Consider the following 27,495-nt stretch of genomic DNA (forward strand, 5'->3'; position numbering starts at 1 on the left):
CCCCTAAGCTCTTGTTTCATGTCTTTCAACCTACAAGGTTTTCGCAATGCTCCTTGTTCCTCTTTTCTAAAGGAGTGTTTGTCATCTCGTTCATCTCCGTTGTATTCTTTCTTTCAAGTTGTCCAACCCTCCAAGGTTTGTTGCTTTCACTCGTTTGTCGGATAAGAAACTTTGTTTTACCTCTTCCTCTTCCGTTTCTCCCCGGCGCCATCCTTAGATCTCGGGTTGAGATCTCTTGTAAGTGGAGGAGAGTTGTGATGACCCAAAACTGACGCTCCAGACGCCTTCCATGTTTTGCGGGACCGCCGTGTGTTTTCATTGCATGTTGCATTTCATCATAGCATCATGCGCATTGCATCTGCATGTTTTCATAAAGCTTGCATCCATTCGTAGTTGCCTCATTCCCCCTTGCCTTCGTTGACTGATCCGAGTCCAGCCGAGTTTTTGATTCCCTCAGGTCAAACCACCTAACCCCTCCCTGCACAGTGCATTGACCCCTCGCGCGCGTCCGAAACTCCGTTGGACCCGACCCAGGCAGTCGCTACCGATGGGTCCGGATCATCCCCAGAAATCCCTAGAACATCTTAGGTTTCCCATTTGGGCTACCTAACCTATTTATTCTCGACCGCCTGATTACGATCGGACGGACTAAACACACTCTCTTTATCCTATATATAACCCAACCCCATACCTAATCTAGCCTAACCCTAAGACTTAGGGGATCTGTCCCATCCATTCCGTGTCCGCCGCCACCACCAACTCACCATCTACCTCGGGATCCCTCCCGATCCCGAATCCACCAATCAACAGCCCCCTCCATCCACCAGAGCCTCCTCCGCTCAATCCCGAGGGGATCATGAGCAGCTCGCCACAGGCTGCAAGCAGTAGCACCACCAGGACCTTGTCGCCCTTTCCCCTCTTCTTCTCCTCCATCCCTCCTCCCTTTGGTTCTCTCCCTCGCCTCTCATGCCTCTCCCTCTCTGTACCAGGAACAACCATGGATGGTCGCAACTCCCTCGCTGCCGTTTGCACCAGGCCCAGCCAAGAGACGGACGGATCCGTCCTCCCGCGTCCATCCCCGCGTCCCGCTCATCTCGGAGCTCCCCTGATTCGCCAAGTCTAATCACGTGGGCGCCTCCTCTGCCCGACCCTGTCTCTGTCTCGATTTTGCCATGGCCTAGAAGTTTCAGAACCCCACCGACCCATGGCGCACCATTGCTGCTTGTCTCGCCTCTGCTCCACCTCAAGGCCTCGCCATCGCTGCCGGACTTTGTCGGTGAGCAGCGTTGCCGCCCTCCTTACCCTACCGTCCCTCTCCTTTCTCTCCGTTTTGCTCTCCCTCTCTCAACTATGTGTTTCTTCTACCCCAGCAGGAGTCAAGCCGTCGTCTAGAGCCCCAGCCGCCGCCAGGAATCGACGGGTCCGGCGACCCCTCGGCCTAATCCACCGACCTCCACCTCGTCGTCCCCGCGGCCCGGTTCGCCGTCGCGCAAAGTTCCTCCTAGAGCCACCCCTTCTTCCGTTGCTGCTCCTCTACATCGACCCGTCGGCGGCCATCCCCATGGTCCCGCGTCGGATCCTTCCGTTCCCCCACCATCTAGCCTCCCTGCCGTCCACCTCGCCTAAAGCCGCCGCGCCAAGTCCCTCTGCCTCGCCTTTGCTTCTTTTAAAGGAGGTAGACAACGCGCCCGGTCTCCTGTGTTGACCACGCCGCCAGCGTGCCTGGGCCACCGCGTCACCCTTCATCCGCATCAGCCCAGTAGCACCAAGGCTGTGCCAGGCCTGCAGGGCCTCTCCACCAGACGGGCCGAGGAATAGAATATAATGGTGGAGTTTGTGTGGAGAAGACAAAAAAGGAGAAAGTCTCACATCGACGTGGCTAATCAACGGGCTATGGAGATGCCCGTCAATTGATGTCAATGTGAGGAGCAGGGATTGCCATGCAATGGATGCACTAGAGATATAAGTATATGAAAGCTCAAACTAAAACTAAGTGGGTGTGCACCCAACTTGCTTGCTCATGAAGACCTCGGGCATTTGAGGAAGCCCATCATCGGAATATACAAGCCAAGTTCTATAATGAAAATTCCCACTAGTATATGGAAGTGATAACTCAATGAGACTCTCTATATGAAGAACATGGTGCAACTTTGAAGCACAAGTGTGGTAAAAGGATAGTAACATTGTCCCTTCTCTCTTTTTCTCTCACTTTTTTGGGCCTTCTCCGTTTTTTGGCATTTCTCTTTTTTTTCGTCCGGAGTCTCATCCCGACTTGTGGGGCAATCATAGTCTCCATCATCCTTTCCTCACTGGGCAATGCTCTAATAATGATGATCATCACACTGTTATTTACTTACAACTCAATATTACAACTCGATACTAGAACAAAGATATGACTCTATATGAAAGCCTCCGGCGATGTACCGGGATGTGCAATGATCTAGTGTAGCAATGACATCAAAAAAAGGACAAGCCATGAAAAGATCATGCTAGCTATCTTACAATCATGCAAAGCAATATGACAATAAATGCTCAAGTCATGTATATGATGATGATGGAAGTTGCATGGCAATATATCTCGGAATGGCTATGGAAATGCCATGATAGGTAGATATGGTGGCTGTTTTGAGGAAGATATAATGAGGCTTATGTGTGATAGAGCGTATCGTATCACGGGGTTTGGATGCACCGGCGAAGTTTGCACCAACTCTCGAGGTGAGAAAGGGCAATGCATGGTGCCGAAGAGGCTAGCAATGATGGAAGGGTGAGAGTGTGTATAATCCATGGACTCAACATTAGTCATAAAGAACTCACATACTTATTGCAAAAGTTTATTAGCCCTCGAAGCAAAGTACTACTATGCATGCCCCTACGGGAATAGAATGGTAGGAAAAGACCATCACTCGTCCCCAACCACCACTCATAAGGAAGACAATCAATAAATACCTCATGCTCCAACTTCGTTACATAACGGTTCACCATACGTGCATGCTACGGGAATCACAAACCTCAACACAAGTATTTCTACTAATCCACAACTACCCACTAGCATGACTCTAATATCACCATCTTTATATCGCAAAACTATTGCAAGGAATCAAACATAGCATATTCAGTGATCTACAAGTTTTATGTAGGATTTTATGACTAACCATGTGAATGACCAGTTCCTCTCATCTTTCTAAATAGTTATAAGTGAAGAAAGAGAGATTAATTATTTCTACAAAAGATATGCCCACGCTCTAACAAATATAAGTGAAGCAAAAGAGCATTCTACAAATGGCGGTTTTGTATGTAAAGAGAAACAGGCAATCCAAACTTGAAATGATATAAGTGAAGCACATGAAGCATTCTATAAAGCCATACTCAAAAGATATAAGTGAAGTGCATAGAGTATTCTATAAATCAACCATGGACTATCTCATACTAGCATGGCACATAAAAGAAAAGTGAAAACTAAATGCAAAAGACGCTCCAAGATCTGCACATATCACATGAACGAAACGAATCCGAAAACATACTGATACTTGTGGAAGAAAGACGGGATGCCTTCCGGGGAATCCCCAAGCTTAAACGCTTGAGTCTCCTTGAATATTTACTTGGGGTGCCATGGGAATCCCCAAGCTTGAGCTCTTGCATCTCCTCCTTTTCCTCATATCGAGACCTCCTCGATCTTCGAACACTTCATCCACTCAAAATTTCAATAGAAAACTCGGTAAGATCCGTTAGTATAATAAAGCAAATCGCCACTCTAAGTACTATTGCAAGCCAATTCATATTTTGTTTTTGCATTGTAGCTACTGTAATATAACTTTTCCATGTCTTAATCCACTGATAGAGATTGATAGTTTCATCAAAACAAGCAAACTATGCATCAAAAACAGAATCTGTCTTAAACAGGACAGTCTGTAGTTATCTGAACATTCACCATACCTCCGGTACTCCAAAAATTCTACTAAAATTAGGAAAAATAAAAATCTGTATATAAAGACAGTGCAAAAAGAACCGGAACCGTTTGACGTTCCACTAAAAAATGTAAAATCGCGCATTACAGCCAAAGTTTCTGCCCTGCACCGCACAAACCAACAAGCAATCTAAACATCCTAAAGGCAAACCTTGGCACATTATTTTTATTTGTAAACTTTATAAAAGCACACAACAGAAATAAATGACTCTCAAAAACTTCCGGGTTGTATCCCTGGCAGCGCTTTCTTTAAAGCCATTAAGCTAGGCATATAGTGCTCAAGTAATGGATCCAGCCGGATCCCAAGGTATATCAAAGCCAATTTGAATCAACAATGATTTATAATTTAGTAGAGAACACAAAGCAACATATATCATGTAATTACGAAGTCTAACTCTCTTCCTATTCATCGGCATGTCATAAAAGAACAATTCATGCACACAAAGTAAAGGCCAATGCATAGTATAAACAGTTTCTTGCAATTTTTTCATGTTGGAAACATAAAGAGGCGGAGATGTAGTTCCTCTCTCATAATAATTGCAAGTAGGAGAAGTAAGCACATGCATAGTATATCTATCAACATCGTCATGTGTAATAGTAAAACGCGACCCATCAATATAATACTTAATAAGGGTAAACTTCTCCGATATAGTGTAGTTGTGAGAATTCAAAAAGATAATAGGACTATCATGTGTGGGTGCAATAGCAACAATTTCATGTTTAACATAAGCAACTATAGCAAGTTCATCTCCATAATCACAATTCATATTGGCATCTTGGCCACAAGCATAGCAAGCATCATCAAAACGGGATATTTCAAAAAGAATCAACGGGATCATAACGATCAACATAGCATTCATCCTTCGGTAAGCATGAAGGGAGATTAGACAATGTATGGGATAAAGAGTTACTCTCATTAGAAGGTGGGCACGGGTGATCAATCTGCTCTTCTTCCTTTTGCTCCTCCTCATCTTTTTCATCCAATGAGCTCACAATGTCTTTAATTTCTTCTTCCATAGACTCCTACAAAATATTAGTCTCTTCTGGGATAGCGGAGACTCTCTCAATAAAATCATAAATATCAGAATTGAATTCATAATTCTCATAGCAATATTTAAGGATAGCTAAATTTTCTGGTCTATAAACTGAATCATCAAAATTTTCACACTCTTTAAACAAAGATTCAATTTCATAAGCACCCATAAAAGCAACAAATTCTTTTATTTGTTCCACATCATAGTAATCATATATACCATTAGCATAAGATGCCAAGGTTTTATCATCATTAAATTTGCATCAAAAGGGAAGGTGTGGAGCCTTCATCCTAGAGCAACAAGTATAGTCATATCTCAAGCATAGTTCCCGAGCATACCAATGCAACATATGAATTTGATCCCATAATAGTTTCCCTTTTTGAGTCAAGCCATAATCCCTAAAATATTCACGTTGATCCAACGTGTCTCCCATTACATAATTGAATGGGGTTCTCTCAGGATTATCAAAGTACTACATAATATTTTCACATAACCAACATCGAGGGTTTTAGGAGGTTCCCCATCTCCATGAGTAGCAGGTACACCTAATTTTTTTGGTATTTCGAGTTCCATATCCATAACTAAAGATAGAGAACAACTTAGAAAAGCAAATAAAAATTACTTAGTGATAAATCAATCGAGCACACACGAGAATATTCACCCCACGCTATAACTCCCCGGCAACGGCGCCAGAAAAAGGTCTTGATAACCCACAAGTATAGGGGATCAATTGTAGCCTCTTTCGATAAGTAAGAGTGTTGAACCCAACGAGGAGCTAAAGGTAGAACAAATATTTCCTCAAGTTGTATCGACCACGGATACAACTCTATGCACGCTTAACGTTTGCTTTACCTAGAACAAGTGTGAAACTAGAAGTACTTTGTTGGTGTTTTTGGATAGGTTTGCAAGATAATAAAGAGCGTGTAAATAAAAAGTAGGGGATGTTTAGATAAAGAAACAATAAAGTTAGTATAGTGAGTGTGGAAAAGTGGTGGTAGGAGTTGCAAAATTGCCTCTAAGCAATTGACTACTTTACTAGACCGATAGCCAGTTTTATGTGGGAGAGGCCACTGCTAGCATGTCATCCCTGACTTGGAATTCTATGCAATTATGATTGGAACTATTAGCAAGCATCCGCAACTACTAACGTTCATTAAGGTAAAACCCAACCATAGCATTAAGATATAATGGTCCCCCTTCAATCCCGTATGCATCAATTTCTTTGCTAGGTTGAAGCTTCTGTCAGTCTTGCCCTCCAATACATAGTCCTATCAACATACAACTAACCCTATGATGTGATCCACGCGTGCGCTCATATGATGGGCACCAAAGGACAGCAACATAATCACAAGCAAATTAAATCAATCATAGCAATTCATCAACCACCGATAGGACAACGAAAATCTACTCAGACATCATAGGATGGCAACACATCATTGGATAATAATATGAAGCATAAAGCACCATGTTCAAGTAGAGGGTACAACGGGTTGCGGGAGAGTGGACCGCTGTATATAGAGGGGAAGGTGATGGAGATGTTTGTGAAGATGGCGGAGGTGTTGTTGTAGATTGCAGTGAGGATGATGGCCCCCGGCGGCGTTCCGGCGCCACCGGAAGCGAGGGGGAGAGAGCCCCCCTTCTTCTTCTTCTTATTCTTCCTTGACCTTCTCCCTAGATGGGAGAAGGGTTTCCCCTCTGGTCCATGGCCTCCATGGCATGGGAGGGGCGAGAGCCCCTCCGAGATTGGATATGTCTCTCTGCCTCTCTCTGTTTCTGCGTTCCCTGATTTTGCCCTTTCACTGTTTCTTAAATTCCCGGAGATCCGTAACTCCGATTGGGCTGAAATTTTAACGCAATCTCTATCCAGATATTAGCTTTCTTGCAACGAAAGAAGGGCATCAACCGCCTTATGGGGTGGCCACGAGGGCCCAGGGCGCGCTTGACCCCCTGGGGCGCGCCCCTGCCTCGTGGGCCCCTCGGGCATCATCTCGCGTTGATTCTTCTTCCCAAAAATCACATGTATTCCAAAAAAATCTTCGTTAGTTTTTATCCCGTTTGGACTCCGTTCGATATGGATTTACTGCGAAACAAAAAACAAGCAATAAACGGGAACTGGCACTGGGCACTGGATCAATATGTTAGTCCAAAAAAATAGTATAAAAATTTGCCAAAATTATATGAAAGTTGTATAATATTGGCATGGAACAATCAAAAATTATAGATACGACGAAGACATATCAGGAGTGCCCGAGCTGGAGCCCACCCCAGTCTCGTCAGGGCCTGTCAGGCACGGCCTAACAAGACTGAGAGGGGCAAGGCTGCGAAGGAGGAGCGCGGGGGACGGGACGCCGCCTTCTGGTCGCCACCTCTTGAGCCAACAAGAAGCCCCGGCTTGAGCATCAGTAGAGTCGTCCACCAAAGCTCAGTCGGAAGACTGTTGGAGGTGAGAAGAAGGAACCAAGAGAACATCCCTCCCCAGCTATCACCTGAAGAGGCTTGAGATGATGATGCCGGGGAGGGATGGGAAGAACGAAAAGACGAGGCGACAGGTTGACGATCGAAGGTGAAGGCATCCACGCCATCGTACTCCGACCTGACCCCCTCCACCCGCCTTCTCCGTCTTCCCTCGCTTTCTCCTCACCAGCACTGATCCCGGGAGGTGCCAAGAATCTAGTCCGACGCCTCCAGCAGAGAAACAGTGAGCAGCCGGAACGGCCAGGAGGCTCGAGGAGTGTCGCGCCCCACCTTAGCGGGGCAGGAAGGCGCGCCTCCCGTCAACGACAACTCCAAGGCCTCCGGGAGAGGCAATGCTGGGATTACCAATGGTCTCTAGCCCCTCCACCGGGACGACTATCGAAGAAATCGAAAGATTCTCCACACCAAAGACCAGGCTCACTCCCCAAGCATCAGCACCAGCATGAGGATGCATCGAGCCAGAGCCCAGGGCCTGGCCCCGAGCTTCCTTCTCAAGCATGATCAGCAGAAATAGAAGATGAGGAGAAGAGGACCATGGAAATGGATGACTCCGCCCTCCTCCACTCCTCCCTTTTATAGGCCGGGCGGGGAGGGCAACGGCTCCATCCACGAGATATCACCGCCCTCCTTCACCAATTCAAGGCAGGCAGGCCCTTCCCAAGATACTCTCCCATGACACGCACCACCGTTACCTACCCCGCGTGATGCATGTTGCATACGTGGCTAAGGATAAGGGCACGCTGTGGGAAGAGTAAATTGGCAATTTCTACCCCGTGCATTAAAGTCATTCATGGGCCATTACTGGAGCGACACCACCACTATTGGCTTTATGCTGCACGCGGGAATACCGAAAACTGGCCCGGAATCAAGACTGATGAAGCAGCAACGAAATATTCAAGGGGCCAACCCCTTCAACAACCTTGCTTGTGCACTTATTAGGCCCTACCCCGTCGACGCTCAGCAGCGCGTTCGGGGCAGGCCCGGGCCGCTTCTATCGGTGCAACAAATCTTGGGTCCATTAACCAACTGTGCACAGGCACAAAGATCAAGATTGAAGCACCAGCTCAAGGCAGTGATTGAAGGACCAAGAGATTTGGACAACCAACATGCAGCTCGGGAGAACCAATACTAAGCCTAGGGAGTAGGATATCAGCGAGAGAAGGGCCTCCCTTGCCGAGCAGGCGAGCCCAGCAAGGGGCAAGACCACCACTAGAAGCAAAGCAACCAAGGCTCCCCGACAGAGCCTGCCATGGCTCGCGGGGGCAGAACCGCTCACCAACCACTCAAGCACGACCCACGTCGTCAATCAGTGCGGTGTCAAGCTGCAAGATGATTAAGTGGCAGTCATTCGCCACATAGCAGTCATTTCCTATAGAGAATCCTACAGATGACACCTGTCCTGCGACGTGTCAAGAGAGCAGGAGTGGAGCTGGCGAGATAGCCCGACAGGCCTTGCTGGGTGCCTAGTGTAACGCCCAAGATGCGGCTATATCTCCCACTGTCGAGGCATGACTTAGAGGCATAACCGCATTTTGGTATGATCACAAGAAGGGTCATGTGCACACAATCCCATGTAAATGAACAAGGAAGTAAATAGTTGGCTTACAATCACCACGTCACACAATGATCAAATTATTCATACATCAATCAGAGTACACATAAGGTCCGACTACGGACGGATCCAAATGAAAAGAAGACAACCCCAATGCTAAGTCCCGATCGTCCCTACTAGGCACCACTACTGATCATCCGGAAAGGAAACATAGTAACAGCCAAGGTCTTCGTCAAATTCCCACTTGAGCTCGGTGGCGTCACCTGCATTGGTATCATCAGCACCTGCAATTGTTTTTGTAGTATCTATGAGAGGACTCGGCAATCTCAAAACCTGCGAGATCAAGGCTATTTAATCTTAAAGGTAGGATGTCGTTATGAGGTGGAGTAGCATCAAGCACTAAGCAAATATGGTAGCTAACATACGAGTACAGGAGTAAGATGAGGCACTACGCAACGGACGCAAAGCTAGAAATGATCAAGAGGTGATCCTGGACTATTTATGTTCAAACATAACCACACCATGTTCTCTTCCCCAATGTCGTCGAAAAGAGACCATCATGGTTACACACGGGGTTGGTGTATTTTAATTAAGTCAAGTGTCAAGTTCTCTACAATCGGACATTAACAAATTCCCATCTGCCACATAACCGTGGGCACGGCTCTAGAAAGTTTAAACCCTGCAGGGGTGTCCCAACTTAGCCCATGCCAAGCTCATGATCCGCGGAGACAATCCTACATCACGGGACACCTCAAGTATTCTCGGAATCCCGATAAACAAGCTCTTCGAAGAAAGGAAAACTATCCCAAGGAGATCTCTCGGTGAGTCAGATCTGTGTCCACAGCCGCGCACTCTCTATCTACGAACTCATCCGTCTAAGCGAAGTGGACATAGCCAAAGGGCGGTACTGCCGACTGCTAGGTAGGTGGACCAACACTCATGTCGAGCACTGGCCCGGGGTTGATTAAGAGTCCACGTGTTAATTACTCCCTATGCAAAATTTAAGTTGTTATTAGGCAAATTGTAAAACCAATGTTGGATCTCCTCGGGAAAGCTATACTTTAGGTGAAGAGATAGGGGGCCCATAACACCCCGACCGTGTTAGGAACGCTACATTCAAGGAACATAACCCCAGTTTGACGGAAACTAAGGCGGCAAGAGTGGAACAAAACACCAAGCAAAAGGCCAAGCCTTCAACCCTTTACCAAGTATAAAGAAGCATTAATTAAATAAGAGATATCATGATATCCCAACATATCCATGTTCCAACATGGAACAACCTGCACTGCACCTGCAACTAGCAATGTTATAAGAGGGGCTGAGCAAAAGTGGTAACATAGCAAAACAACGGTTTGCTAGGAAGGTGGGTTAGAGGCTTGACATGGCAATAGGGGAGGCTTGATAAACAAGTGGTAGGTAGCACGCCATAGCGATAGAACGAACAACTAGCAAGCAAAGATAGAAGTGATATCGGGGGTAATGATCATCTTTCCTGCAAATTTCTCAGGGTTGTCGAAAGCTTGCTCCTCGTAAATGTACTTGACAGGTTCCTCGTTCACGAACTCGTCTCCTGGCTCTACCCGAAGCAAGAACACAAGCAATGGAACAACAATCAATCACGGTGCAATGTGCAAGCAACATGATGCAAGACATGGTATGGGATGCAAGGTATGATGTGCAATGCATATGGGTACTCCAGAAGGGGAAAGATGATCATGGCATCAACTTGGCAAACCAAGCATGCCACCGGATAGGTTGGGAGATTTTGAATGAAATTGATATGAAGATCACCGAAAACGGATGCACGGTTTGAAAAATGACAAGCAAAACAAGATATGATGCAATCTTCTTAAAATAGCAACATGGCCACTTAGATGCAAGGTTTAAACATACTATGGCACCCAAACATGAAAACACAATACATGTCAGTGAAGTACGGGTGAAGCTCTACAAATCATGAACTATGAGCTACTGCTAGAGACCCCTAGAACAAGTCTAAAACAGCATGGAAAATGCAAAAGTTAACAGTTTAATAGACTTAGCAGAAATTCATTGATCATGACAGATCAGCATTAGGTTGCAATGTTTATGCCTAGTAAACTAGATGCTACAGGAACATATTACATTACACAAGATCATGTCATGATAGTACTAAATGCACTTAATAAAACTCCCTTACTGAACTTGTCCCAAAGATCTATAGAATTGATGATAGCACCAATGCAAACATGACAAATGATATGAACAGATTTCAGACTTAAGAGGAAATCATGGCATGGCATAAACAGATTCATGATGGCAACTTTGCAAGCTTGTGGCACTTATCACAGTGCACTAAATGGCATGAAATAAAATCTAGCATGAAGTAGACATGAAAATGAAGCTATCCATATGCAAAGCAACCTCATAGCATGTTTGAATTAAATCACACAAAAAAGACAAAACAGTAGCATGATGTAAAATAACATGGTCATGAACTTCCTTAAATGAAAAAACTAATGCCACCACAGGATTGGTGGGATTTTTCTACCCCAAAAACATATATAATATGTCTAGGTTACTGTAGAAAAATCATCACAAATCTATAAGTGAAATACTGCCCTAAATGGAAATTGGTAGAAATGGCAAGTTTCCCTAATAGGAAATGTCCAGATATGGATTTGCCCGATCTGGAAAGATTCCATATGCCAGAAATGGAATATTCGCTGGTGATAAAAAATAAAAGGAAAGGAGAAAAGAGGAGATGGGATGACAGGTGGGACCAGGTCCCCTGAGAGGCTGACGGGTGGGTCCTGCAGGGTCCACATGGCGGGCTCGAGCAGGGGAAACGGAGGAGGCGCTCGTCAGGGTGCAGAGACGGCGGAGAGCTCGTCAGAGCCTCTCCGACGACCAAAAGACGCGGTGGCGGGGTGCAATGGGGTCGCCTTACGATCCCGCACCCGCGGGCACCGCTAAAAGCTCTGGACGATGATGGAGACGTCGCCGGCCATGACTAATAGAGGCGGCGGCGACGGATACAAACGCGATGAGGCGAGGGGCTAGGCGAGGATTTACGTGCACTACTAGATGCTACACAGCACGGCGAACGTGGTGGACATCAGTGGTGGGGCCAGTGAAGCTGGAGCACTCATCGGCGAAGAGCTCCCACGGCGGCGGGGTCAGGCACGGACGGCGACTTGCTTAGAGCATGCAAAAGACAGGGGGAAAGGAGAGGGAGGTTTGCATGCTCACCACAAGCAGGGTGGTGTGCTTGGTTACTCGGAGACGACGATGGCGGCAATCGAACACGTGCGGTGGCCGGAGTCGAAGATGAGGAAGAAGACAACACAGCGGCGGGTTCGGGCTCCACATAGTCAACGTCGTGGCCGTACTCGACGACGGGGAAGATGACAGACACGGTAGGCGGGGCGGAGGTCGATGGGGAGCATGCCACCGACAACGACACGCTCCTGGATGCGCTCGGGCATGACGGAGACGGCGAATCTGGGGGTTATGGTGGCCTGGCGGCGGCGGCGAGGGGGACAGGGAACCCTAGCGGAGTGGGTGGACAAGGAGAGGGGTTTTATGGGAGGCTAGGGCGAGCGGGGCGAGCTCGCGTGCTCTCGGCCGCGGCCATGTGTAGGCGCTAAGAGAGGGGGGCCGAGGAGGAAGAAAAGGTGGGTTAGAACACAGGCGGGGTCGCTGACCATGTTTTGAGGAGCTAGAGGGGGTGTGCCGGTGAGAAAAAGATGGAGAGGAAAGCCACGCGGGTCCAGGTGGGCTGCGAGGCGCCTAGCTGAGCCGCGCTCGCTGGGCTGTGGTGGTTGTTGCGCTGGGAGGCCGGCCCTAGTGCTGCTGCTTTTCCTTTTCCCTTTTCCTCAAGCAAAAAAGGAAAAGCATAGTGGAATAGGAGAGGAGTTAGGGAGAGATAAAAAGATGACTGGGTTCCTGGAATTATGCCTTATTTAATAAAATTGTTGGGAGATTTTTAGAGGTAGAAAAATGAAACACGTTTGAATTTAGTTCAAACTTGGGTCATTTTTGAACCTGACCAAAACAATTTCAAATGAGGTGAAAATTTGCAGAGGGGTTTAGGACATGGTGCAAGATTTATAGGGAGAAGATGAACATTTATGGAGGCTAATAATATTGCTTGCCAAAAATAAGGGAAGGAAGAGGTGGGGATATGAGGGGGGAATGTGATGATGCTATGACTCACAAAACAACATGCCACAATGCAATATGCTACACATGAAGAAGCACATGATGATGGTGACAAATAAAAATGACACCAAGCACAATGCAACATGTGAGGAGGCCAAGATGCAACAATTAATGGTAAAAAAGAAAAAAAATGACAAGACAAGACAATACAAAGCAAAACCCCAAAATGAAACCAACAAAGAGGAACCACTTGGAATAGATGAAGAACAAGATGGATATATTGCCATGGAAGTTTTACATCTGGAGTGTTACACCCAGTGATGTGACACTAAGTGGTGCATTTAATGTGCCATGTCAGTGTCACATCCCTAGCTTCAGGTTTTGCACTAAGCTAGCTTCATGTGTGCATCATGTCTAAATTCTGAAAGTTGAAATGAGGAAAGTGAGAGCCTCAGAAATCATTTTAAAAGAAGGGCAAGAACCCTTTAAATTGCATTCATTGTTTCCAAAATGCCTTCATAAATGTTTGATAATTTTTGGCATGGCTTTGAGACCAAACCAAAAATAGTGAACATTTTTGAGGAATATTTTGGGCACTGAATTTAAACCACTATTGTATTTGGATTTGAATTTATATTCCTAGTATATGGAAGGTATCCTCAAATGCCTCTGGAATATTTGTGTGCCTTTGTAAAAACCTATCTAAGCCACATAAATATTTACAGAAAGTTTGGCACTGGTTTGAAATTGTTTTGAATTTGGAATAAGTGGCAAATAAATAAATAAAAAACAAACAAAACAAAAAGGAAACAGGGAATCATAAACCTACCTGGCACTTACCGCAGCCCACCTAGCGCCCCAACCGGCCCGGCAGTGTGACAGCCCAACGAGCCCGACTGGCCCAGTGGCCAGTCATCGTTCTCCTCTTGCCAGGAGGACGCAGCGCGCATGGTCGCCGCGCGCCGGCACGCGCCTCGCCAGCTCCTGCTTGCCGCCGATGCCCTGGATGCCTCCGTGCATGCCACGTAGCCGCCCCGCTCCTCTCTCACTCTCTCTCGTTCTTTCCCCCTCCTTTGTCTCGCTCTCTCTCCCAAAGCCGAGCGGAACCGTCGCCGCAGCCACTCCTCGCCCTACCGATGAGTCCAGAAGCTCCGCCGCGATGCCCTCGCCCTCCCCACCGAGCCACGCTTCGCCGGAGGCCCTGCATCGCCGCCATCGGGTTGTCTTCAACCTCGGTACCCGCCGGACGCCGTTCATCGATTCACCTCGCTCCGGTCGCCCCCGAGCCCACTGATCTGCTCATCGACCTCCCTGTGAGCTCTGCCGGTTTTCCTCTCTTCTTTCTTGTGCGTTTTCACCCTCTAGGCCATAGTTCCACCATGGCTGAAGCTCGCCTCTGCTCGAGCTTGTCGCCGGCGTCGCTCCGGCGACCATTTGGTCATCCCATGCTACCCAACATGTCTGCCGCATCGCGTAGTGCCTCTCTAGCGCCTCAGTTTCTGCGTTTGCACGCCGCAGCCCCAACCCCGCACATGGCCAAACTCCGGCCGCTGCCTTGGAGCTCGCCGTCGTTGGCTCCGGCCATGATAGCACCGGCCTCCACCACTACTAGACGCGCGCCTGCGGGAGCTCTCCAACGAGCCCAAGAACGGCCTCTTCCGTGCCCTGTGGGCGTTTTCCGAGCCGCGGCACCATCTTGGGCCTCGCCGGTGTTGAGTCACCGGTGGGTTTGACCCCGCTGACCGTTGACGTGTGGGCCCAGTTTGACTCCCTGGGTCACTGACGTGTGGGCCCCAGGCCACTAACTAAACTAGGATTAGTATTAGTTTAACACTAACTAACTTTAGTTAGTTAACTAACTACAGACCAGTGGGTCCCACTGGTCAGGTTTGACCTAGACCGCGTCAGTTGACCAGATGATGTCAGCATGATGCAAGGCTGACGCAGTAAATGCTTTTCTGTATTTTAAATAAATCTAAATGATTTATTTATTTTCAAAAAATCCCCTAAACTTGCAAAAATCATAGAAAATAATCTATAACTCAGAATGAAATAAATTACATATGAAAAATTATCAGAAAAATTCAAGGAATCTGTTTATGGCATTTGCATGCATGTTTGAACAACCTAGGGTTGCTATACAGGGCAATTTGCATAATTGACATTTAAATAAGCACATATGGAGTTTGAATTTGAACCCTTGGTTCAAACCAACTTCATTTAATATGATTGCTAGTTGCATTAGCTCAATCAACAGCATATTGCCATGACATTATCATGCATCACATTGTTGCATTGCATTGATGGTGTTTCCTCTCTGTTGCCGGTGTTGTTCCCCCTCGGTAGACGTTGTTCTGATGTCGTGATCGTTGACACTGATGAAGACTCAATATTATCTTCAGAAGTGCCAGGCAAGCAAAACCCCCTTATTCATTCCGATACAATCCCACTCTCTTGCTCCTGCTCTCTTTTATTGCATTAGGACAACAACGATTCAACAGTTACTTGCTGCAGTAGTTGAACCCCTTATCCTCTGCATGACCTGTCATTGCCACAGTAAATAGATGAAACCCACTAGCATGAGTAGGAGTTGTTTGAGCCCTGATGTGCCTACTCATTCATGCTTGTTTGTCATGCCTGCTACTGCTTAGAGTTGAGTCAGGTCTGATTCATCGGGGATGAATTGGAACAACGATGAACATGTCCTACTATGTGTGAGCTAAGTGTGTGAACACGATTTGGTAAAGGTAGCGGTGAGAGGCCATGTAGGAGTAAATGGTGGGTTATCTCATTGAACCGGTCCTTAGGAACTGAGTTATGTGTTTGTGATCCATGAACAGCTACTACCACGCATTGGGCCCGAAATCAATGGACCCTCTCGACTTATTAACTGCCCTTGTCCTCTGTCCAGGAGTTGCAACTAGTTTCTGGTGTTTGTAGGATATGTGTTGGCGGCCGTACATAGCGCTGACCCTAGGGGTGGGCTATGATGCGGTAGATACACCGTGGCACGGTGTACCGGGCGCCCGTTTGGTGTCCCAGGAACCCTGCACACATCGTTTGGGGCTGTGAGCGAAACTCCGGCCAGATCTCCTCGCGGATGGAACCCGAATAGGCGATAAACCTGGACTAGAGACTTGTGTGGTTAGTCAGGTCGTGGCTGACTCCCTTGCCAGGCTTTTCGCTTGAAGGTTGCTGATATACACGACGTGTACATGGTGGTAAGTGGCGAATGCGTGTGTGAAGAAGTACACCCCTGCAGGGTTATAAATGATCTATTCTAATAGCCGTGTCCGCGGTAAAGGACTTCTGGGTTGCCTATAACAGTTCATAGACAAGTGAAAGTGGATACTCCAAAACTCGCAAGATAAGTGTGAGTGCTATGGATGGCCTTCTCGTAGGGAGACGGGAGCGGATCCATAGTGGTGTATTGAATGGTGAATATGTGGACTCGTGTGCGCCACCTCAAAAGAGTTGCTTGCAATCGTAGTTCAGGTTAGCCACTGAGTCAAAGCTGGCTTGCTGCAGTTAAACTCCACTACCCCTTTGTTCATACTGATGCATATGTAGCTAGTTCTGATGTAAGTCTTGCTGGGTACATTTGTACTCACGTTTGCCTATTTTATGTTTTGTAGAGAGACGTCAGTCTTGCTAGTAGTTCCATGTGGACTTCGACGTTTAGCTTGATACCTCAGCTACGATCTTGTGCCCTCGGCGGGATCTGGTAGATAGTCAGGCTTCTTAGCCTTTTCCATTTGTAGATGTTTGTACTCAGACATGTTAAGCTTCCGCATGTGCTTTGATTTGAATGCCATGATTGTTGGGTCATGAGACCCATGTTTGTATATCTCGCTCCTTGGAGCCTAATGAATAAATACTTGAGTTGTAGAGTTATGTTGTGATGCCATGTTGTATTTACACATATCGAGCATATTGTGTGTATGATTGAAATGCTTGGTATGTGTGGGATCCGACAATCTAGTTGTTTATCCTTGGCAGCCTCTCTTATGGGGAAATGTAGTCTAGTGCTTCCCTGAGCCATAGTAGTCCACTACAGCCGGGTTCACCGGAGTCCTGTTAGCCCAGCACTACTGCTCAGGACACCTGACTGGCCGGCATGTGTTTCACTGCGTTCCTGTGTCTATCCCTTCGGGGAAATGTCACGCGGTGACATCCGGAGTCCCGCCTAGCCTGCTACAGCCCGGGTTCCCAGAGTCCTGTTAGCCTAGTGCTACAGCTCGGATTCACACGCTGCTGACCGACATGCTCGATGCGATTCATGTATGCCTGTCCCCATAGGTCTGTGCCGCTTTGGGTTCATGACTAGCCATGTCGGCCTGGGTTCTCTATCATATGGATGCTAGCAACACTATCATATACGTGAGCCAAAAGGCGCAAACGGTCCCGGGCCATGGTAAGGCGACACCCGTGGGAATACCGTGCGTGAGGCCACAAAGTGATATGAGGTGCTACCGGCTAGATCAATGTGACTTGGAATCGGGGTCCTAACAGCGTTGGTATCAGAGCCTGACTGCCTGTAGGATTACCAAGCCAAACCGGTCGAAGTTGTGTCTAGAAATGCTTTAGTTATGTAGGGGAATTGATTGTGGAAGGGAACGTAAGGCTCTTTTTACTCCTTATACCTTATGCCCTTCTGATCTGAGTCAACCTCTTTTTTTCTACGGGGTTAAGAACTAGCCTTCTCATCTATCTATCAGGATGACGTGTTACTAAACCGTAGTTGCCTAGGATTGTTGAGTTCAAGCCTCAGTTCAGTTCCTACTACTTCCGTATGTCATAGCTGGCCTCAGAACTTTGATATTGTGATGTTGAGTGGTTATGCCACAATATTTGCAGGATGTCTCAAATCTTTTGAGCATTTACAACCGTTATGCTGTCCGAGTCATCCCAGGTTTCTAAATAGTTTGATGCATTTGCAAATCCCTTCTTTCCGTTCCCGATGTTCCTTTGGGCCAGTCCAACCACACTAATCCGTGAGTTGAGGTACTCTATTGCCTCGACATATATGTTGAAGCTGTTATTATGACCCTAGGTGTTTTAGGGAGTCACCTAGTAATCTAGCCGTGTTTTGTGTTCCGGTGTGATGATTCTGGCCACCATTCTGGAAAGCATCCCGTGATGCCATTTAGTAGTAGGTACTCTACTCCTGGGTTCTTGACCCAAGATTCACTCCACTTACCTTGTGTTGATAGTGTTGCTCGTACCTTTAGGATACGAGTAACCTTTGTGGTAGTCTTCAAGGTCCGTGGTATATCATTCTTCCAAATACCATGAACCATCCTTGGCAGGAGTTCCTTTGAACCAAAAGATCACAATAAGAGTGCTCTTGACGAGTTCTCCATTCTGCATTCTGAATCTGCCAGTCCTACCCTTCTGCATGGGTTATCTGGAAGAAACCTGTTGAACTTGGTTCGACATGTTAATCTATGCATCCACAACCCAGAAAAATATATGTTCCCTTGAGTTGTCCCTCTTCATTTGTATTCTGACCATGGTCTATCAATTGATAGTCAGGAGTAATTGTGCATCCGTGTTATCGATGCTTATTATTCCTGTGGTCCGTCAAGCCATTCTATTTCAGAATGACTAGGAGAAACAAACTCCAATACCTTATCCATATCTAGGATTGGGTCAAAGTAGTTGTGTTCTGTAGATCAAATGCCCATCCAGCTTTTGCTCTGTTCTACCCCGGAGTATTACCCCCTTAATGTCAGGATTGTCATGAGAATTGCACCATCTCTCATGAATTCTTGACGCAGTGATACTTCGTGCCATCATTTTTCATTCCTTGGTCCTGTGTTGTTGCAACCGGAATGCCGACAAGTGAACCATGATGTGTGAAATCAATACTCCTAGCAACCGTGTTGCTTGGTAGTTAATGTACACTAATATCATTCCTAGCGTGTTGGTTATCGAAACACTATTCTAGGATTGATCGTGCTACCTAGTCCTTATTTCTGGTGCACTCTTCGATCAATGAGTTAGGATTATTCAACCCCTTTCTTATTTGATCATATCATCTTGCCTCGAAAGCAAGATTGTTCTCAAGCATAATAACGTATCGGTGGTTCATGATGTTCCGAATATCTTCTCGGAAGTATTACCAGGTTGTCACCTGACCGCTATGTTGAGTTCGTGATCATGCTAGTTTTCCTCCAAACCACCCATTCTCCAAGAATCTGTGTTGGATACCCCTGAGCTAGTTGGTTAAGCTAAACAACAACTTGGAGAGTTGGAAGATGAAAGCTTGTCTGACTTAGTTCATGTTAAGGGATATCTTTTTGTGTGTGTGCGTTGAAGAAAGTTAATATCTCCATCGATTGGTCCTCGTGATCAGTCGTTGCTATTGCCTTGTCAAAACTTTGACTTCAGTATGGGCTATCGTCAAGTCAAATGAGAACCAACGATGTTCATAATGTTGTCTTACTCATGGTTGTTTCCTCGAGCATACACCATTATATCTTTTGGGTCTGACCAGTGCTATCACCATGTTCACATAATTATGGAATTCCATCCTCACGGAAATCTGGATGACCTATTGTTGAGCCCATCGACAATATTTTCATCTTATCCATGATTCATGTTGAACATTAAGCTAGTGTTGGAAACATTGAAAGCATTTCTTCATGCTAGCTCATGAAGCATATGTTTGGTATAAGAAGTGACTTCCTCTAGTTCACGTGCATTTGAAGCAAGTTGCCGCCATGAATTTGGGAAAGTTTGTTTCACTTCCTCTGGAAACATCCCAAGTCAGTCATGCATACGTGCGAAGTATTCTGTGGTCTGGAGAGTTGCAACCTTCATTCTATATGAATCCCTAGCACACCAAGCCACTAATTGATTTGTTCAAGGAGAAGAAGTTCCTTCTTAAGAGCTAGACTTACGCAAGGACTTCGATATCCTCGATGATGGCTCCCCATCTGGACTCGGTAGTGTTTTATTATAAGACTACTATGTGGTCATGCTTGTCTGGGACAGCGTGTTCACAGGTTTGTAGCAAAACCAGCTCATGTTTTGGAGCTTACTATCGTAGTTCATTTTCTGAGAATCGCAACGTCATCTTGTTGGTTTATGTTGCAAACTTTCTTTTCCAGACATGCTGTCTGAAATATCCTATTACCAACCAGATCTGAATCTCAGGTAGATATGATAGTTGGAACTTTTCCAGGATCTATGATGTAGGTCTCGACAGGGTTGATGTTCTGGCCGACGCACCTAGTCAGAAGATATGTCATTATAGTATCTTGCCCGTCTTTCCATGATGATTTCGTGCAACTTATTCTAGAAGTTATTCCTTAGGGGTCCTTGTACTCTCTGTTTCCTCGGTTATGCTATAACCATTCAAACAGGGGAATCACTCTCGTCTGTTGAGCTTTTCCTCGGTCGCTAGAATCATTCCCAGTATTTGCATTTTGTTCCCAGGTTGCACCCGTCATTGTGTCAGTCTACCATGCCTCCCATCCATTTTCGATGATAAGAAAAAGCATCCATGGTGCTGTCTTCAACAAGGTAGTCCAAATCATCCATTCGAATCCGGATATGCCAACCTTTCATACCCCGCCAAACGATTGTTGGTGAATTGCCTCAGGTTGGTATAGAGAATTTCAATGTTCTCTAAATCAAAAGTAATTCTTTTTTCCACTTAAGGGATGATTCTACAAGTCACCCTCCTCCAAGATGTCTTGTTTCAGTGTCTTGGAAACTCAACTCCTCGCTACGTTGGCAACCATTCACCACCCTTTTAGATGTGGAATTGTTGGCTACCTAGTGATCCTTTGCCATGTGTTTCACTCCATCCCTCTGGACGTATGCTCCGTGTCTCAGCTCGAGAGATGTTACAGCGTCTCGCTCCATGAGTTGATCCTAAGTTGTTCGATCTTCGATAAGATCGATCCTTCTAGAGATTTCCCTTTCCTCTCATTTGTCATGTTAGTTGGAGTTCTCAGAGCAGGACATCTAGACAATGATGGTGATCGAATCAACGTTCTTATCAAGTGCAACTTGGATCGAGAAGATTGTGTTCGCTTGTGTCCCTTTGTCTTCTTACCTCACGTCCTGAATCTCGGGACAAGATTCTTTTTTAGTGGGGGTGAGTTGTCACATCCCTAGCTTCTGGTTTTGCACTAAGCTAGCTTCATGTGTGCATCATGTCTAAATTCCGAAAGTTGAAATGAGGAAACTGAAAGCCTCAGAAATCATTTTAAAAGAAGGGCAAGAACCCTTTAAATTGCATTCATTGTTTCCAAAATGCCTTCATAAATGTTTGATAATTTTTGGCATGGCTTTGAGACCAAACCAAAAATAGTGAACATTTTTGAGGAATATTTTGGGCACTGAATTTAAACCACTATTATATTTGAATTTGAATTTATATTCCTAGTATATGGAATGTATCCTCAAATGCCTCTGAAATATTTGTGTGCCTTTGTAAAAACCTATCTAAGCCACATAAATATTTACAGAAAGTTTGGCACTGGTTTGAAATTGTTTTGAATTTGGAATCAGTGGCAAATAAATAAATAAAAAAACACACAAAACAAAAAGGAAAGAGGGAATCATAAACCTACCTGGCACTTACCGCAGCCCACCTAGCGCCCCAACCGCCCCGGCACTATGACAGCCCAACCGGCCCGACTGGCCCAGTGGCCAGTCATCGTTCTCCTCTTGCCAGGAGGACGCAGCGCGCGTGGTCGCCGCGCGCCGGCACGCACCTCGCCAGCTCCTGCTTGTCGCCGACGCCCTGGATGCCTCCGTGCACGTCACGCAGCCGCCCTGCTCCTCTCTCACTCTCTCTCGTTCTTTCCCCCTCCTCTGTCTCGCTCTCTCTCCCGAAGCCGAGCGGAGCTGTCGCTGCCGCTCGATGCCGCTGCAGCCACCGACCACCCCTCGCCTTACCATGAGTCCAGAAGCTCCACCGCGACGCCCTCGCCCTCCCCACCGAGCCACGCTTCGCCGGAGGCCCTGCATCGCCGCCATCGGGTCGTCTTCAACCTCGGTACCCGCCGGACGCCGTTCATCGATTCACCTCGCTCTGGTCACCCCTGAGCCCACTGATCTGCTCATCGACCTCCGTGTGAGCTCCGCCGCTTTTCCCCTCTTCTTTCCCATGCGTTTGCACCCTCTAGGCCATACTTCCACCATGGCCGAAGCTCGCCTCTGCTCGAGCTTGTCGCCGGTGTCGCTCCGGCGACCATTTGGTCATCCCGTGCTACCCAACATGTCTGCCGCATCGCGTAGTGCCTCTCTAGCACCTCAGTTTCCGCGTTTGCATGCCGCGGCCCCAACCCCGCACATGGCCGAACTCCAGTTGCCGCCTTGGAGCTCGCCGTCGTTGGCTTAGGCCACGATAGCACCGGCCTCCACCACCACTAGATGCGCGCCTGCAGGAGCTCTCCAACGAGCCCAAGAACGGCCTCGCCCGTGCCCTGTGGGCGTTTTCCAAGCAGTGCCACCGTTTCGGGCCTCGCCGGCGTTGAGTCGCCGGTGGGTTTGACCCCGCTGACTGTTGACGTGTGGGCCCAGTTTGACCCCCTGGGCACTGACGTGTGGGCCCCAGGCCACTAACTAAACTAGGATTAGTATTAGTTTAAAACTAACTAACTTTAGTTAGTTAACTAACTAATGACCAGTGGGTCCCACTGGTCAGGTTTGACCTGGACCGTGTCAGTTGACCAGATGATGTCAGCATGATGCAAGGCTGACGGAGTAAATGCTTTTCTGTATTTTAAATAAATCTAAATGATTTATTTATTTTCAAAAAATCCCCTAAACTTCCAAAAATCATAGAAAATAATCTATAACTCAGAATGAAATAAATTACATATGAAAAAATATCAGAAAAATTCAAGGAATCTGTTTATGGCATTTGCATGCATGTTTGAACCACCTAGGGTTGTTGTACAGGGCAATTTGCATAATTGACATTTGAATAAGCACATATGGAGTTTGAATTTGAACCCTTGGTTCAAACCAACTTCATTTAATATGATTGCTAGTTGCATTAGCTCAATCAACAACATATCGCCATGACATTATCATGCATCATATTGTTGCATTGCATTGATGGTGTTTCCTCTCTGTTGCCAGTGTTGTTCCCCCTCGGTAGACATTGTTCCGATGTCGTGATCGTTGACACTGATGAAGACTCAATATTATCTTCAGAAGTGCGAGGCAAGCAAAACCCCCTTGTTCATTCCGATACAATCCCACTGTCTCGCTCCTGCTCTCTTTTACTGCATTAGGACAACAACGATTCAACTGTTACTTACTACGGTAGTTGAACCCCTTATCCTCTGCATGACCTGTCATTGCCACAGTAAATAGATGAAACCCACTAGCATGAGTAGGAGTTGTTTGAGCCCTGATGTGCCTACTCCTTCATGCTTGTTTGTCATGCCTGCTACTGCTTAGAGTTGAGTCAGGTCTGATTCATCGGGGATGAATTGGAACAGTGATGAACATGTCCTACTGTGTGTGAGCTAAGTGTGTGAACACGATTTGGTAAAGGTAGCGGTGAGAGGCCATGTAGGAGTACATGGTGGGTTGTCTCATTGAAACCGTCCTTAGGAACTGAGTTCTGTGTTTGTGATCCATGAACAGCTACTACCACGCATTGGGCCCGAAACCAATGGACCCTCTCGACTGATTAACTGCCCTTGTCCTTTGTCCAGGAGATGCAACTAGTTTCTGGTGTTTGTAGGATATGTGTTGGCGGCCGTATGTATAGCTGACCCTAGGGGTGGGCTATGATGTGGTAGATACACCGTGGCACGGTGTACCAGGCGCCCGTTTGTTGTCCCGGGAACCCTGCACACATCGTTTGGGGCTGTGAGCGAAACTCTGGCCGGATCTCCTCGCGGATGGAACCCAAATAGACTAGAGACTTGTGTGGTTAGTCAGATTGTGGCTGACTCCCTCGCCAGGCTTCCGCTTGGTGGTTGCCGAGATACACGACGTGTACATGGTGGTAAGTGGCGAGAGCGTGTGTGAATAAGTACACCCCTCCAGGGTTATAAATGATCTATTCGAATAGCCGTGTCCGCGGTAAAGGACTTCTTGGTTGCCTATAACAGTTCATAGACAAGTGAAAGTGGATACTCTAAAACTCGCAAGATAAGTGTGAGTGCTATGGATGGCCTTCTCATAGGGAGACGGGAGCAGATCCATAGTGGTGTATTGAATGGTGAATATGTGGACTCGTGTGCGCCACCTCAAAAGAGTTGCTTGCAGTCGTAGTTCAGGTTAGCCACTGAGTCAAAGCTGGCTTGCTGCAGTTAAACTCCACTACCCCCTTTGTTGATACCGATGCATAGGTAGCTAGTTCTGATGTAAGTCTTGCTGGGTACATTTGTACTCACGTTTTCCTATTTTATGTTTTGTAGAGAGACGTCAGTCTCGGTAGTAGTTCCGTGTGGACTTCGACGTTTATCTTGATACCTCAGCTATGATCTTGTGCCCTCGGCAGGATCTGGTAGATAGTCAGGCTTCTTAGCCTTTTCCATTTGTAGATGTCTGTACTCAGACAAGTTAAGCTTCCGCATGTGCTTTGATTTGTATGCCATGATTGTTGGGTCATGAGACCCATGTTTGTATATCTCGCTCCTCGGAGCCTAATGAATAAATACTTGAGTTGTAGAGTTATGTTGTGATGCCATGTTGTATTTACACATATCGAGCATATTGTGTGTATGATTGAAATTCTTGGTATGTGTGGGATCCGACAATCTAGTTGTTTATCCATGGCAGCCTCGCTTATGGGGAAATGTAGTCTAGTGCTTCCATGAGCCATAGTTGTCCGCTACATCCCGGTTCACCGGAGTCCTGTTAGCCCAGCACTACTGTTCAGGACACTTGACTGGCCGGCATGTGTTTCACTTCGTTCCTGTGTCTGTCCCTTCAGGGAAATGTCACGCGGTGACATCCGGAGTCCTGCCTAGCCTGCTACAGCCCGGGTTCCCGGAGTCCTGTTAGCCCAGTGCTACAGCCCGGATTCACACGCTGCTGACCGACATGCTCGATGCGATTCATGTATGCCTGTCCCCATAGGTCTGTGCCGCTTTGGGTTCACGACTAGCCATGTCGGCCCGGGTTCTCTGTCATATGGATGCTAGCGACACTATCATATACGTGAGCCAAAAGGCGCAAATGGTCCCGGGCCATGGTAAGGCGACACCCGTGGGAATACTGTGCATGAGGCCGCAAAGTGATATGAGGTGTTACCGGCTAGATCGATGTGACTTGGAATCGGGGTCCTGATAGTCAGCCCGCAGAGTTAGGTATGATAGCATTGTTTGCTATCATATCAGTGGATAATGACCACTTTGCCACTATGGTGACCCCTTAATCCATAAAAGGAGGCCCATGACACTCATGGGAGGGGTTAGAAGGTTGGAAAGTTGACAACCCCAAACAACGAAATACAAGTAGTAGCCGCAGGCAAACCTTGTCGGGCAAGTGTACTACGCACTACCACATCCATTCTTCCATCAATCCACAAAAGTAGGAGTAGGTTTTTACGCCTCACAGCGCCCCGAACCTGGGTAAATCGAGTGTGCGATCCCTGCCGTGCGGCCGTGCGCTGGTCTGCTCTTCGTGCAACATGCCGTCCCCTTGCCGAACCAACAAGAGGCCACCCGGTCCCATAGGTGGCCGCAGAAATCCCGTGACACAAAGTGCATTAAATGCACTTGATAGGTGTCATATGGAGGGGTAGCCTAACTACCTCCTATTTGCATGACATGCCTCTGGGATGGGTGTCATTATAGGTAATCTCTTCTTGAGCAGGCTGACATGTGCACGACAGGATCCACCTCGTCCCTTGAGAGCTCGACACTGCACCGATTAGTGACTGGTGTGATGAGGTGGAGCGGTGGTGTCCTGGTGGGGGGAGGGGTCTTGCCGGCACGGAGCCTGCCGGGCTCTGTCTTGTGGCCTCGCTTCGACCTTCGCGACCATGGAATTGCTAGCGGGGCGGCTTGGGCTCGGCCCCCAAGCATGGTCTCGACCTTGCCGGACTCTCCTGCCCCGCAAGGGAGACCTTCTGGGGGATTCTTGAGTCATTTTGATCTGCTTAATGCATTCCTTGATCTCAGGAAGAGCGGTTTTGTCACACTTTGATTTTCATGCCACAACACTTAAGCTAATAGATCATGATAAAATGTGGTTAGACAAAAACTTTTGAGTGTTTTGGTCTTTGATTGATTGGATTTTGTCTGCTATTTGCAAGTGCTCTAAAAATCAAATAAATCCTCCAACTCTTATACTCCTTCTCCTTGATCCAAAACTTTGTCCAATGATCATGACATGTGTATAGGACAGAATAGTATTTTCTTACAAAAATAATTTGGCCAAAAAGTATTTTCTAAATTAGGTTTTCCAAAAACTACTGAATTGAGACTTGAACTACAAGTACTTAATTTAGAGTATGAAAAATATTTCAAAAAGTATATTTGACTCCTATTAGGCATATGACTCCCATATAACAGAAAGACATGATTTTAAAAGTTATTTTCCTATTTTATTTAAAAAAATTCTTAAGGCCAGAAATGGTCTTTAATAGGTTAAAATTATGTTAATGTTTCAAAAATATTTGAGAAAATTTAGTGAAGCTCACTGGACATATATTGTCGATATATATAAGTTTCAACACATGGTCATGTTCAAAATATTGGTCAAATCCCTCAAAACCATCTCTGGATATTTCAAGCTTTTGAAATATTTACAAAGGAAATTTTCCCCATAAATTCCAAGAAAATTATAGGAAGTCACATATGCATAATATGATAACCTTGCAATGTTTTAGCTCAATCCAAATAGTTTTGGTTCACAAAAGTCCCCCAAAACCCTCTTTGTCGAGATTCAAGTTTGAACAACTTTACATTGCTAACCTCCTCCTTTTTACCTCAAATTTTGTGGACATGTTCACAACCCCAAATGATGACACTACACCAAGTGGTGCATCAAGGGGAATAGTTTTGCATGACTAGATCTTGGAAAACCCATTTTTGTTGATTTCTAGCGTTTACAAAAGTTGCATCGGCAACTTTACCCAAATGGACTCAAACTTGGTGGAATGCCATATTTCTTCATTCCATTTGACCCTGTCAAGTCTCATGCCAAGAGGAATTCATCTACTTGCCCAAACCAACATCAAACACCTTCTGCCAATTTTCTAAAAGCATCACTTTGACCTCTTACACTAATCTCCATGGGCTCCAAATTTTTCCACAGCCCCTCCTAGTCCTAACTCTCCCCTGGCCATTTCTCAATGATTCAGGAGTAAAATACCCCCATTTACCTCCCTAGAG

Source organism: Triticum dicoccoides, chromosome 4A (genome assembly GCF_002162155.2).
Source record: "Triticum dicoccoides isolate Atlit2015 ecotype Zavitan chromosome 4A, WEW_v2.0, whole genome shotgun sequence".
In the NCBI taxonomy this organism is placed as follows: domain Eukaryota; kingdom Viridiplantae; phylum Streptophyta; class Magnoliopsida; order Poales; family Poaceae; genus Triticum; species Triticum dicoccoides.